Genomic DNA, 14784 nt, shown 5'->3' on the forward strand with positions numbered 1-14784 from the left:
TTCCATCTCACTCAACAGACACTTCCGAAGCACCTAGTTCTGACGGCTCTCATTCTTAATTTATTTATCCCAAACATCGTCCACGTTTCACTTCCATACGTCAGTGTTGGAGCCAATACACTGCCATGTGCTTCTCTCCTTATTCCTGTGCTCACATAGGTGATTTTAGCAGGTGCTCCTTTTGATTCTGCCTTTCTGTTTCCCTTATTGCATCTTTCCTTCGTTCATCTTACTGTCATACTTCATACTAAAACGTGGTGCTGCTAAAGGACGCCTGCATGCGGTGGCACTGGTATAACTGAGCTTCTCCACCGCCTGGTTATATAAACGTCTCACAACTTCCATCCTCTTCCCCGAAAGGAGGATGGTGGACTGTAGAAGGATAAATTTCACCCTGCAGTCCACTGGGTTGTTCAGATAAGCCTAGGGACACGACCACCACCACAACAACCACCACCACCACTATAACCACCATCATCACCCCTACCATTTTCACCACCGCCTCCACCACTACGAGAATACCTGAACACTTGCCCACACACTCATTTCTGTACTACATAACTTCGCACAGTAATTTGCCTCTGTTCCTCTCTTAAACACCACTATCCCGTGCAACCTGGCCAGCGATAGCACACTAGGGGAGAGTGAGCAGTGTGATGCAGGTGGTTGTTGGCTGGGTTCCCTAGAAGTTCACGCTGAGATTAATGGTGAAAATGTGGTTGTGTGTTCATTTAGATTAGTGGTGAAAACGCGATTGTGTTTACTGAGATTAGTGGTGAAAATGTGGTTGTGTTCAGTGAGATGAGTGGTGAAAATGCGGTTGTTCAGTGAGATTAGTGGTGAAAATGTGGTTGTGTTCAGTGAGATCAGTGGTGAAAATATGTTTGTGTTCAGTGAGATTAGTGGTGAAAATGCGGTTGTGTTCAGTGAGATCAGTGGTGAAAATGTGGCTGAGTGAGAATAGTGGTAAAAAAGTGATTGTGTTCAGTGAGATTAGTGGTGAAAATGTGGTTGTGTTCAGTGAGATTAGTGGTGAAAATGTGGTTGTGTTCAGTGAGATTAGTGGTGAAAATGTGGTTGTGTTCAGTGAGATAAGTGGAGAAAACGCGATTAATCCCTTCATTAAGAGGGGATTTTCTTCCAAGATGAATTGAACCGTGTGGAGATAGCAAAAGAAAATTACAGATTACATCACGGAACTCAAGGTGTTAAACCCATATTCCTTACCTACATTAATCTTTTTTTATTATCGTGACTTTTTTTCCTAAGTAAAAAAAAAAATCTCCACAAAAATGGAATAAAATCACCTAAAGAATACAAGAACATCATAAAAAAAGACAACACCACATTGAAGGGGTTAATGACACTTATGTAGTCGAAAGGCATGGATCAAATTACACTGCTTTAAGTTGGCCGAATAATGTCGTCTCCCCATCTTGAATGCCGGGTTGTATCAAGACTAACGCAAAATTATGATGCAAATAATGAAAAGGGGCTATGGAAAGGGTGTAGAGCCCACTGTGCTACGTGAAATGATATGCAAAAGGATAAAAATTTAGGTCAGGTTAAGGTGAACGGGATAAAGATGTATGCTTATTTAAAAACGAGTGATTTCCTCTAAACATAAATCCACATCATCATGGTTTTGTAGAGCCCTGTGAACCTAACCATTTCAAACAAATGGCGTATTTTATATTTCAGTCTTCCGATCTCCAGACGATGACATAAAAGATCGACTAAAGGCAGCATGAATAAAATAAGTCCGTCGTTGAGGTGAAGTGATCAACAGTACGATATATATACCCTGACTACATTTATTACAGAAACGTGGGTATTGCTTCTATTAACCCTTAAATAATTAATGGTCAAATTACATCTTCGACTCTAGGAGGTGGATAAAGAAGAAAATGGGTGAAACTCTCATTGATATTTTTAATATACATCAAAAGGATACTTTTTTCATTTTTATTTTTTCATCTTTCCACTTGTTGAGCGAGCTTAGATGATGATTATACACGTTTGGTGGCCAAATCTTTCGCGAAACTGCCTGCATCACAATGTAAAGGCCTGATGGCATTAACATATATTGAAAAGAGGTACTGTATATGCTTACCCTGGAGTTCTTCAGTTAGTTGGAACACAGATAAAAATTAGAAAGCAATCAGGAAGCGCACACCTCCGCCAACGCCAATATAATTTACGATTTACTGCTCCAATTTCTCTTTTCTACCAGACAAATACATTAACGGTCTCACATATTCAGTTAATCTACGGTCTTACTCTGCCCTATTATACAATCTCTGAGAGCGCATACCACCGCCAGTGTCAATGGACTTTAATATTTATTCCTATATCAGGATCCGCACCCACCTAAAAATCTAATCACCTCTTCCTTAACCCACTGCCTACCTACTCACAAGAATTAATTAAAATCCAGTAGCAACTTCTTGAGATATCTGATACAAACAAGCAGACAAACACACACAGGTGAATACATGACCGTCTAACTTCGCTGGAGGGGATAAGAAAATCTAATTCTGATGAAAAAACCTTAATCAGAATTTTACAAAAGAAGTTGGCGTTCCCATGAATATTACCTATCATTGGTAGTGTGCAATATAACTTTTTAAAATAACACCTCCTCAGACACTCCTCTTATTTTTCGACGGTACTGCAAACCAGACGTCCCAAGCGTGAACAATCTCAACTATACATGACTCAGAAACAGCTTTTACTTCTGACCCAGCAGACTTGATATTAACTCACAAATGGCGAGAAAGCAGAGTAGAACCTTCTACGTCCTTAAAAATGGTAAAGTTTCCTTTCAACATATTTTGCCATCTTCCTTTGAACATATTTTGCCATCTTCAGACGTTTTATTCTGACTGGGAAAGTAGCCCTCAAGACCTCTCACTTCCAAACGTCACTCCCAAGCTGAATAAACTTGCCTAAAGATGGGAAAAAGAATAAAATGTAAAATACGTCAACGGGCAAGGATGAACAAAGACACCTCAGTACTCACCAATGACGCAGATGTGGTGGTGAGGGAGTCAGGTGAACTTGTACCGATGAGACGCAGGTACAGTATTTCGTCCGCTGCATCACTGAGGGAAGGCGGCGGGGTGGCAGGTAGAGGAACAAGAAGAAGTAGGATTAGGTTTTAAGGCTGTATTTTAAGTGCCTCGGGAGATTTCGTAGCCAATTTTCCTTAGCGATTTATGCTGCAAATTACATCTCAAAATCCTCTTGTACGTTACTGATGGAAACGTCGACATTAAAACGAAATAAATAACATGTAGGAGAATGTTAAGGTGTAATGTGAGAAATAAATCGCTAAGGAAACGGCGCTACACACCTATGCCATTTAGAATACAGACCCTATGCCTATCGATATCACCAGGGGCATCAAGATCGACAACAAATTCTAAGTCACAACCTTCCCCTAGAACACGACAGGCAACCATCTAATCTACATTCAGATCCCCAATTGTACTGCTGAATAAAGAGGGATACAGGGCAAACAAACTTTGTCCAGGGTTCGTATTCTCGTCGGTTAAGAAATTTCCCCTAACATCTCGTCCTTACTGATTCGTTTTTGGATATGGTTGGTTAACATCAATCAATCAATCAATCAATCATTTCCTGTGGCACCCCACGGGATGCATAGGGTCTCAATGAACTCTCTCCACCAATATTTGTCTCTTGCCATCGCCTTCAGGTCCCACCAACACTCCTCTCCTGCTTCTTTTTTCATTGTCCTCAACCAGGTTTCCCTCGGCCTACCTCTACCTCTTCTTCCTCTAGCAATCCACTCTGGCACATCCTGTATTAAACAACTTTCTTTTCTGTATATGTGCCCCAGCCACTTCCAGCGTGACAGTCTCACATATTCATTAACTGGTTCCACTCTCGTAATATCCCTTACTCTTTCATTTGTAACTCTGTCTTGCCACTTTACCCCAAGAATCCTTCTCAGTATTTTATTCTCAAATCCTAATACTTTCTGATCTGTTGCAATTGTACTGTACCATGACTCATGCCCGTAAATTAAAATGGGTCTAACCATGGACTTGTAAATTTTCACTTTAGTATGTACCGAAAGCATATTATTATTCCAAACAGATTTCAACATTCCAACAGCTCGCCAAGCCTGTCTAATCCTCTCCTCAATTTCATTGTTTAATGATCCATTAGATGATACAATCGTTCCCAGATATTTAAAGTTTTCTACATTCTTCACCACATTATTCCCAATTACACAATCGATTTGGTTCTCCACGTTCATATTAACAATTTCAGTCCAATTTATTACCAATCCCACTTTTTCTCCTTCCTCCACCAGACAATCGAGCACCCTCTGCATCTCGTAAATACTTCCGCAAATCAGTACAATATCATCAGCATAGTCCAAATCCATCAGCTTCTTATTTTCTTTCCAGTTAATTCCTGCACCTGTTCTCCTTACAACCTTTTTCATAACATAATCAGTTTATATTATTTGCGCTAAAAGTGGTGGTACTGGATGAATTTAAGTGAAACAAAACAGGACAATAAAGAGTAATAAACAAAATAAATAGCTCAGGAAGAGGTGCTACGGAGCTTAGCCAACGAGATTACTGATCCAAGAGTCAGACTGATCCGGGAATCGAACTCGGGTCTCACGAATTGCGGTCTGGATCTGCTAACCACTATACCACCAGCTCCCCGAAAGGCAGGCTAGTACCGACTTCGATTCTCTTAAAGTATATTTCAGAGTAGCTATTTATTGCAAAAAGGAACTATTACGACCACTACAAATATAATCGGGTAAATAAACAAAATAACTATATAACAATTCTACAGCTTTATGTCTCTCTCACTCTTTCATTAAACTAGTTAATTTTGTTCTCTTTCCAATAATTTTATAATAACCACTTTTTTTTTGCACAGTATCATAGCTCTCTCTCTCTCTCTCTCTCTCTCTCTCTCTCTCTCTGGTCTTACACAGCTATTTCCGTAAACACTATGCTTGCGAACCCTCATCTGGCCTGTCTTCCCCTTTAAGGCGGGCACACAACCTCCATCTATCCACACACTTTAGTCCCAGCTCTGTCTACAACCATCATATGAGAATAAACCTATGTGCAAAGTCTTAAGTACGATCAGAGATAGTTCTTCAAATACTACACAGCTTCTCCCGGCCTTCTACTAGCGAACGTTCCTATATGTCTCTCTGCCTAGAGATGAGTTTGATGTGTGAGGGAGAAAAGCAAGTCATGTCATAAGTATCAGAAGCAGGAGTACAATAGGAGAACTCATGTCTCCGGCTATAATCTGATGGTCTAGAACAATTATCGGCTGTGGTATATTGCTTGCTGTTACCCCCCAGATCTGTTACGTTCATGCAAATTGGAAACAGTCTACCTGTCTTTCTTACTCCCTTTAATTCGGTGACGTAAATTCTGTTATATCACTGTTACCTCCAGACGATTTTACTCAGCTTAGAAGACTTTTTCAACGAGAGTCTATAAAGAAACCTCATTAACGCACTCACTTCAAAATATCTCCCCTAAAAGGATATTAATCACCCATATAGAAAAATAAATCGCAAGGAAGAGGTGTCAGGGAGCTTCCATACCCGACGAAAACACGGACTAGAGCTCGCACACCCCTAAACCACCGGGCGCCCCGTGACAGTGGGGTGAGGACGGATATTATGGGAGGCTATAATAGTGTACCTTGATCTGCTATTTTCCCTTTGAATTGCATGACCTCCTGACACAGACAAACATCCATAAAACTGAAACAATAATAGCGTTGTAACCACAGAGAACGCCACAGAAAAATCAAAAATAAACAGCAGGTCAGAAGGTAAGGGCTGCGGTGTACAGAGGGCACCTAGGACTTCGTGGCAACTTTTCCTTAGCGATTTGGTTTAGATATGATTTCTTAGCACTGTGTGGCATACTGTCTATATCGTTTAAATATCGACATTGTATCTACAAAAAACAAAATGATATTGTGGTGTTCCATTATGATTATTATTATTATTATTATTATTGTTATTAACAATAGTAATAGTAGTATCAGAAGTAGAAGTAGTAGCAGTAATAGTAGTAATACAGTAGTAGCTGTAGTAGTACTAGTAGTACAAGAAGAATGAGATGTAAACTGAGGCTTATCTGAACGTACACCCAGTAGACCACAGGCCAGAGTTGCACTTTCGGGGGGCCGAGAGGGAGTCAAGAGGTGTTTGTATGGCCGGGGAACTGCACCTCCCCATTATATGTTTGTCACCGCTAGAAGGGACCCCTTTTATGCACCGTTCTGAGGTGTAATGAACATAATAAATCGCAAAAAAAAGAAGCGTCACAGAATCTACAAAACCACGTATGGTACAACACTAAATTCTACATTTCCCCCTCATCCATGACTCCCTGTCCCTGTTTATATGAAGGTTCGAATACAGTATATATGTAGTGTAAAGATTTGAATACAGTATATATGGTGAGGCAAGAAGTATTGGAGAGCTTATAACAAACCACCGATGCTCTCAAAAGTAATAGGAAAGGAGATAATAATAACACTTTGGTACTGTACAAGAAATAAATATTACCGTATTGCCTTCATCAACACAGTGAATGTTTATAATACAGATTTTGAACCAATGTCTTACTGCTGTGTTTTTCGAAATATTTACAAAAGGTGGCATGATTAGACTTGCCGATTGTCTTTTGTTGTTGTTGTGGCATCAGGCAAATCTGGACAAGAACCAAGTGGAGTACAGACGGAAAATGCCCATCTCCTGCAGTCTACCATTGTCCATTCGGGTGACAGAGAGAGATTTGAGGGACGTTTGTATAACCGAGAGTGGAACAACCAAGTTATATAGGTGCCACCACGTGAAGGCGTCCCTCTCCAGCACGAGGAAAGTGTATAAGTGGAAAGAATAAAATTATGCTAAAAATACAGGCAGAATGGGCAAGTTACTTCACAACTACTATCATTCTAGAATCTCAGTCACAGCAACGAAATAGCACCATCACTTACAAACGTCTAACTTAAGCTGAATTAAAACTTCTGGTGGTTATCAGAGCGCAGTAATGAAGGTGGTCGCATTTAAGGAGTTAATAATAAACATACAAATTTACGTTATTTATACAGCAAGGCACACTGGGTTGGACTGCACGGAGGCAGTAATAACAGTACAGTATATATAATGAAATTACTATTATTATTTTCTTCTTTTGCTGCGTGGTCTGCATTATGTGTGTGTGTGTGTGTGTGTGTGTGTGTGTGTGTGTGTGTGTGTGTGTGTGTGTGTGTGTGTGTGTAGAATAGGAAGAAAGCATTACCGTATCTATTTAGTGCAATTGATATTTCTGTACTACTGTTAATAATTCAATCATAGGGTATCTTCGTTTGTTATGACCTCCGTAATCATGTAGTATTTTTATATGACCTTTATAATCACGTAGTATTTTGATATGACATTAATAATCACCTGCTTTTTATCTGAATATGAAAGTCCCAGGTTATTATGTGAACTTTATAACTGCATGGTATTATTATATGACATGAAATCACGTTAATATGTGAACTTTGGAAACGCATGGTATCCAGTATGACCATCACACTTTAGGTGAACTTTACAATCGCGTAGTATTATTATATGAGCTTTATAATAAAGTTTTTATGTGAACTTTATGATCACATGGCAATATAATGGGACCTTAATAATCGCACGGTTCATTTCTGCCAGCAACACCTGTGCCATTTACTACATATTAATTTTAGCGAAATGTTTTGCAATTTGGACACTGGCACAGGTGGGAGGAGAATATTTTTTACCTCTCCCTCCCCCAATGGTCTAACCTACTCTACAATTTTATTCCAGGTACAGTAGGCATCAAAAGCCCTGTCGCCTTTCCTGCTATTCCCCCCATGCACATTAAACATCAGTGTAGTGAATCAACAGCAAACGACTCTCATAACTTAAGTTGACTTCATATCAGTGTCATATGGGTCGTTTACTGAATTTCGAAGTCCGTGAAAGAAAGACGACAGGACTTTTGATGTCAACTGTACACCATACGATTTCATTCAACTGAGAGTGAATCACAGAAGTCCTAAAGTGTCAATGCTGTCACCTTTACTCCTTGATCGTAGGGACAACTCTAGTATTCAATTCCAGCTTACGCCAATGCATTTTACTCATCTGAAGTAAAGTCACAGGAACCTTCGAGTGTTAACGAGTTTCTATTAAATGGGATTAGTGTTGTCGCGAGTAGTAATAACGAGGAGCGTGTGAAGTGGGTGTACACTGGTAATCCTCACATTTTCTCTCGCACGCTGCCATTATCACATAGTTCATTACCCTCACCGATCTTGACTAAATTAGCAGGGTATAAGAGTGTGCGTACGTGCTCCGGAAGCATGCCCCCTCATCTTACAACATGCGAGCTTAGGTGAACTGCTACGCAAATTCTTCCGTCATTTCGAAAATATTTAAAATGGTGTTTGAACCTCTTCAGCACGGGCACATCTGCTGCATTTTATTTATGCTGATTGCATACGATACGGCATTAACCAAGATAATTACGAACGTGCGAGCGAAGCGAGCGAGCGACGTTTACTCTCAGTTAAGTTTGGAACTGAGCGACCCGGCCCGACTCGACCGTCGTGGTAAGCAGAAGCTAATCAATCCTACGTGAAGCAGAGTTGAAATTCTTTCTGCATGTGTTACATTCATTCAATAAAATTTGTTATCAACTAAAAATTCACCCATAAAAGCGTAGGGGCCCCCTCGGAATCTCGAATTTTCCGAGGGAGTGTTCATCTCAGAGCGGTGAACGCCTCAATTACGAAACAAGAATAAAACATTTTCCGTCGTAATACTGTGTTTTTTTGGCATCAACTCTAGCAATAAAATATCAGAGAATCCGCCTATAATTTCATATCAGAGGGAAATTACAATAACATGGCGTTCGCTCGCTCGTCATCCGCTCACAAAGCGCACTTTACTGTTTGTACGTCTAGGTGATCAGTTGCCCAGTAGATTCGAGATACCGTTTTCCTAATCTGTTGTTGGGCAGCGTAATTCTTCAGCAGAGCAAAATCGCTGCCGTTAATGAGAATATATTTCCTGCTGATCGGTAAATGGTAAACTTTCTAGATCTGTTTCTGCTTGAGATTTGGTGCCACCTTAATTTGGTCAGAGTTCCCATGCCTGTTATGTAGAAGGAAAGGTTACAATTTTAGGACCATATTTTTTCTTTTTCTTATAAAAAAGAAAGTTGACCATCATTCTGACATTTTGCATGGAGGCAACAGATTCCAAGAAGATTCAATTCGAACAGATTCGAGCCGAGTCGAGCCAGTTCGAACAAGTCTGGGAATATCATAGCTGTACAGTACTTCGTGAGCAGCACTAAACCGCAATTTTCGACCGTCAGGAAGACGATTTTGCCTCATACCAACGTACTCGCACAGTAGCTTAAACAAGTAGCTGTGCAGAAGGAGCTCCATGTGTCCAAAATTGTGATATCTCGGAAGGGCTAGTGACCCGGTATGCGTGATCTCACTCACCTCTGTTCAGTCCCCAAAACAGAGGTTGTGTTGCCATAAGAGAGTAAGTTATTACTCAGTAATGTTATTAATGTTTCACAGTATAGGAAGACAGCTGTTACCTCACCTAATACGTGGTTATATTGGAATGTAACATACATGTGGTCTGGATTTAGTACATAATTATGTTCACTGCCTTGAACTGAATCATGAGACAGAGTTCGTTATTCTTGAACATGGCTCACGAAACACCTCGGTGCTGGCCACAAACCATGCCAGAGCCAGCTTGTGGTGATATCACATCTGACGATATGAACACGTTACGAATGACATCACATGCTAATTAATTCGAGGAAAGGTAATATATATTTATATTTCTACACTGTCTAGAGAGTAGAGACCATATATCAGAACATATAGGTCACTGCCATATCGAGGGTCAGGTTTTTTACTGGTTCTGTAAAGTAATAAACTTAACTTATATCATTATTTTGCTTATGATTAGCTTAAAATAAATTTGTGTGAGTGATTTCATAAGGCTGTTTGCAAAATCACGAACATAATTAACGAATTCAAAAGAAATTATCAGTATAAAACGACTTATGGCATCAACATTTACGTAGTGTTACCAACCCTATCCTACCCCAGTATCGCCCATGGTCTCATATTACAACAAAAGGAGTATGCACAGCTACTTGTTTGAGCTACTCTGCTTATCTTTAAAAAAAAAAAAAAAAAAAAAAACAATGGCACCTCAATGGCTTTGTCGGACGAACACTTACTTCTTCCTGATAGTGCCTGATATTCGAACTTTAGTCTTGTATTCAGCACCTTCGCTCACCTCTGTGTTACAGGCTTTACACCTCTCTTGTATGAACATCAGGTCCTGCAGCATACAGTTACGGTCAATAATCCTTTTACAAGTTAGGAGCTTCGAATTCCTGGAGACACATTATCCTTTTCAATCCTCTTCAACATCACTGGATTTATTGGAGAAGAATGCTAAGAATAATCTCTATTAACTGCGTGAGGGTCATTAATGCAAACAATAAAGTTTTTCTATGTCTTAATCTTCCCCTGAAACACAATATGCAATAGATGATGCTTTATTCAAGTCCCGAGTTACAGTACTGAGTTAACAGGGACAAGGGGAAAACAAGCTAAGTCCACCCGCCAATATGCCTGGTTCCAAGGCCAAGGGTTAGTAATGGTTCAGTAACTTAGAGGGAGTGAGGTGAAGGGGAGAGGAGAAGGGAGAGGCCAAGAATGAGATGGGGGGATTAAATGGAGAGATATATGAAGGGGGAGGGGTGTGATTTGAAGGGAGGGCAGCCAAATGAGAGGACAGAGCGATGTGAAGGCGATTTGCCTGTGGCACCTCTAACGGAATTAAGGTGCCTAGCAACAGATAGACAGACAGATTGCTTAGAAGGGATGACCTACCTCGCAGGGCCTTCTTCTGGCGATGGCAAATGTTGCAACGGGAACAGGTTTTGTCTGACCCTGATAAATGAAAACTCCTACTATGGATGCACCTGACTAGTATGACTTCACTGATCATTGGAATGGGATGCGCTATTATGAATACCCCAAACAAATCTAATGGTTACACCCTCTCTTCTATTTATCCCTTTCAACACCATTACACATCAGTAATTTACTACCAATTACTTTTATTAGCATTACCTCAGTTACCACCATTCACTGCTAACACTAACACCAAAAAAATATAATATCTGTACTCGCTTTACCTGGGAGTCAATGCGCCAAGAGTGAGTAATATTTCATCGGATATCTTGCTGTCTTAAATCATACCCTCACCCAAATTTCTGATTACGGTACTTGCTACTTCTGTAATCTCTCTCTCTCTCTCTCTCTCTCTCTCTCAGTCTTTCATGACCGGTTATTCGTAAACTTTAATTCATATACCAAGCCCTCCATCAGTCTTACCATCCATTACTCGAAATTTCTTTTACTGCACCCCTTACAGACATTCATTAATATTTTGAGTTACATGGACACACACACACACACACACACACACACACACACACACACACACACACACACACACACACACACACGAGCAACAACAAAACCTAACACTACTGAGGGTCACTAACATTACACAACAATCGAACGGACTTACTCCCACGCTCTCAGTCCAGCCACTACCACCACAATCGCAACTCTTTCTTTCACCACCTCCACTACTATCACCACCACATTACCACCACTGTCACCATCACAATTACCGTATCAGAAATCAACTTCATCATATTTGCCTTAACTGTCACCAAAACTGATTCATAGTCTGACTTTTCACCATAATCACATTTCTTTACCAACACTATCACCACTTCTGCCACCAATGCGACAACCACCACCACAACCAACGGTGTCAAAAATCAGGTTCACCATATTCACCTTTACCTGTAATCCTCGCATAACACTTCACTGCATTCGCTAATCTTTGCCGAAACTATCATCAACATACCACATCACCTCCACTTTCAATACTGCAGCTATGTAAATACTGTAAGCAACTAACACAGCTACCACCACTACTACTAACAACTACCACCACCACTGCTATCGCACCTACCAAATCACTACTGACACAACTACCACCATCACTACAAGGGCCGCAACCACCATCACCACTGCCACCGCAACCCACCTCCTCACTCCACTCCCGCACGCACGTGACTGACCAGGTTATGCCGCTGCTCTCTCTCATGTACCCCTGTTCTCCCTATACACCGCCCCCCTCCTTTCTCTCTCTCTCTCTCTCTGTTCTTGATTCACGCATGTCACCTTCCTTCATCGTTTTCCTCCTCGTGTCATTTCTTTGTTTTTCCTCTCTCTCTTCCTTCTCCCCTTGCATTTACCTCTCCATCTCTCATATTTTCTCCCAGTTTAATTTACTTATGTCATCTTCCTGTAGTTATATGCTCCTTAAATCGCATATTCTCCCTCTTCCTGCCCTTTCTTTCCTTCCCCTTCCGTTTTCCTTCTTCCATTCCATCCTCCTCTCTTTTTTTAATCGTTTCCTTGTGTTTACGTGTCCCTTTCTCTTTCTTTTCCATCTTTCCTCTACTCTCTCTTTTTTTGCGTATGCCGTCACTTTATATGATACTGTCCATGACTATTCTCCCCACTGCCCTTCCCACTTTATCCTTCTTCTTCCACCTCCCCATCCCTTGTTTTGTCATTTCCTTCTGTCAGCGTCTCCCATTTTGTCGCTCTCCCATATTTTCCCTTCTTTACTTACGTAGGGATGTCTTCTTTTAGATATGTATTGCTATCATCGTTCCATATCTTTTCCTTGATTCATCTTTGAGTATGCCTTCCTCCTTTCCATCTTGCCTCCTCCCTTCCCTGTATTTTCTCCCTTTCCATCTTTAGTGTCACTCATTTTTTCTTTATTGTTTGATTAAAGTAAGCCACCCTCCCTCAGATGAATCCTGATTTCATTGCACCTTGTCCCTCTGTATTTTCTTTCTTTTCTTGTGTCGTTCTTTCCCTTCCATCTCCCTCCTCCCTTATTTCATTTCTTTCTTCTTTCCATGTCTTCCTTTCTCCCATTATGATTTTTTCCCCATCCCTTATACACCTACATATCCGTCGTCTTCCCTTAGTTATTTCTGCTTCATCACTTATCTATCCCTCTATACTGTCGTCGTCTTTCCTTCCCTTTTCCTTTCCCCCTCCGTCTTCCTCTATCTCTCTCATATTTTCTCCTATTTACTTCCTGTTAATTTCCTACTGCCATTGCACCTTGTCCTCAGGTCCTTTCTTTTTTCGCCTCATCTCGCCATTCTCCCCTCCCATCATCCTCTCCCCCTTGCATAATTCTTTGTTTTATTTACCATTGTCTTCCTCCCTTAGTCATTTCCCCTTTGCTCCGTCCCTACCCTCTCCCTTCCCTGCTTTTTCCCCTCCAACTGCCTACTCTTTAGTGTCTTCTTATTCTCTGCTCCCTCTGTTTTCCTTTCTTCCTTCCTACTTTTTTTCTCCTCCCTCTGCTTTCCTTTCTTCCTACTTTTTCTCTCCTTCTCCCGAGTCGCTTAAATCTTTCACTGTGTTCACAATTAATTTCACTTTGAATCAATTATCATCAAATTCGTTTTAGATCTTTAACTCATTTTTCTTATTAGGCCACAGTTTTTCATTACCTGTGTTGATGGGACAGGTAGGCTTCTTTCAGGTAGGTTAATTTTGCCAATGCACCTGGTGGGTTCGTGGTTAGAACGCGCCAATCGGAGAGATGATCATGCGCAGGCTCGATCACTTGCAGAGTGTGTGTGTGTGTGTGTGTGTGTGTGTGTGTGTGTGTGTGTGTGTGTGTGTGTGTGTGTGTGTGTGTGTGTGTGTGTGTGTGTGTGTGTGTGTCTGTCTGTCTGTCTGTCTGTCTGTCTGTCTCTCTCTCTCTCTCTCTCTCTCTCACGCAATACCACCAAGGGAGGTAGTCTGGGGCGGGATATTCAAACATAATATCACATCCCTGTCATAAATTTACCTCTACAGGAGGAACTAGAAACACAAGGTTGTTATACACTCTTCTTTCCTTATTCTTCCTGGAGAAAAAAGATAATACCAACAATAATATTCTCTCGTAACTAAGACTTTTTTTTTTTTTTGTAGGAGGAACAGTGGATATGGGAAGACTTGGCCCTCTTATTTCCTTGTCCTTCCTGCAGAAAAAAGGCCAATTTACGACAAAGACTCGATCGTAGACAGGTATATAGGTTCGTGTATTCCCCCTGGACTAGCTTCGGACCCCTACTCGTCGCAGTGGGTAAAATTGGGTTGGTTGGTTTCGTGTTTATAAAGATGTATGTGATGCTTATTAGTCAGAGGTAATTTAGTCATGTATTACTCGGTCTCCCCTCCCCCACAGAGAGAGAGAGAGAGAGAGAGAGAGAGAGAGAGAGAGAGAGAGAGAGAGAGAGAGAGAGAGAGAGAGAGAGAGAGAGCACTGTGACTGTGACGTTCCAACAACTACCCTCAAAATCGAATTACTTCACTCTTGCCTGATCATTAACCCTTCCACTAACTTTCATCTAACTCGGATCCAAACTGTCTGAGCTGGTTCTGTGATTTTAATCTTTGACACTATTGTTCTTAAAATCAAATTACTTCATCCTTGGCTGACCGCTGATCCTGCCGCCAGGTTGGGTCTAAATCAAGTCAGAGCTGTTTGAGTTTCAGCGCCAATCATTTGACCTTGCCCTG

The sequence above is a fragment of the Coenobita brevimanus genome, chromosome 61 (assembly GCF_032717465.1).
Source record: "Coenobita brevimanus isolate Jiangsu-jjx chromosome 61, ASM3271746v2, whole genome shotgun sequence".
In the NCBI taxonomy this organism is placed as follows: Eukaryota; Metazoa; Arthropoda; class Malacostraca; order Decapoda; family Coenobitidae; genus Coenobita; species Coenobita brevimanus.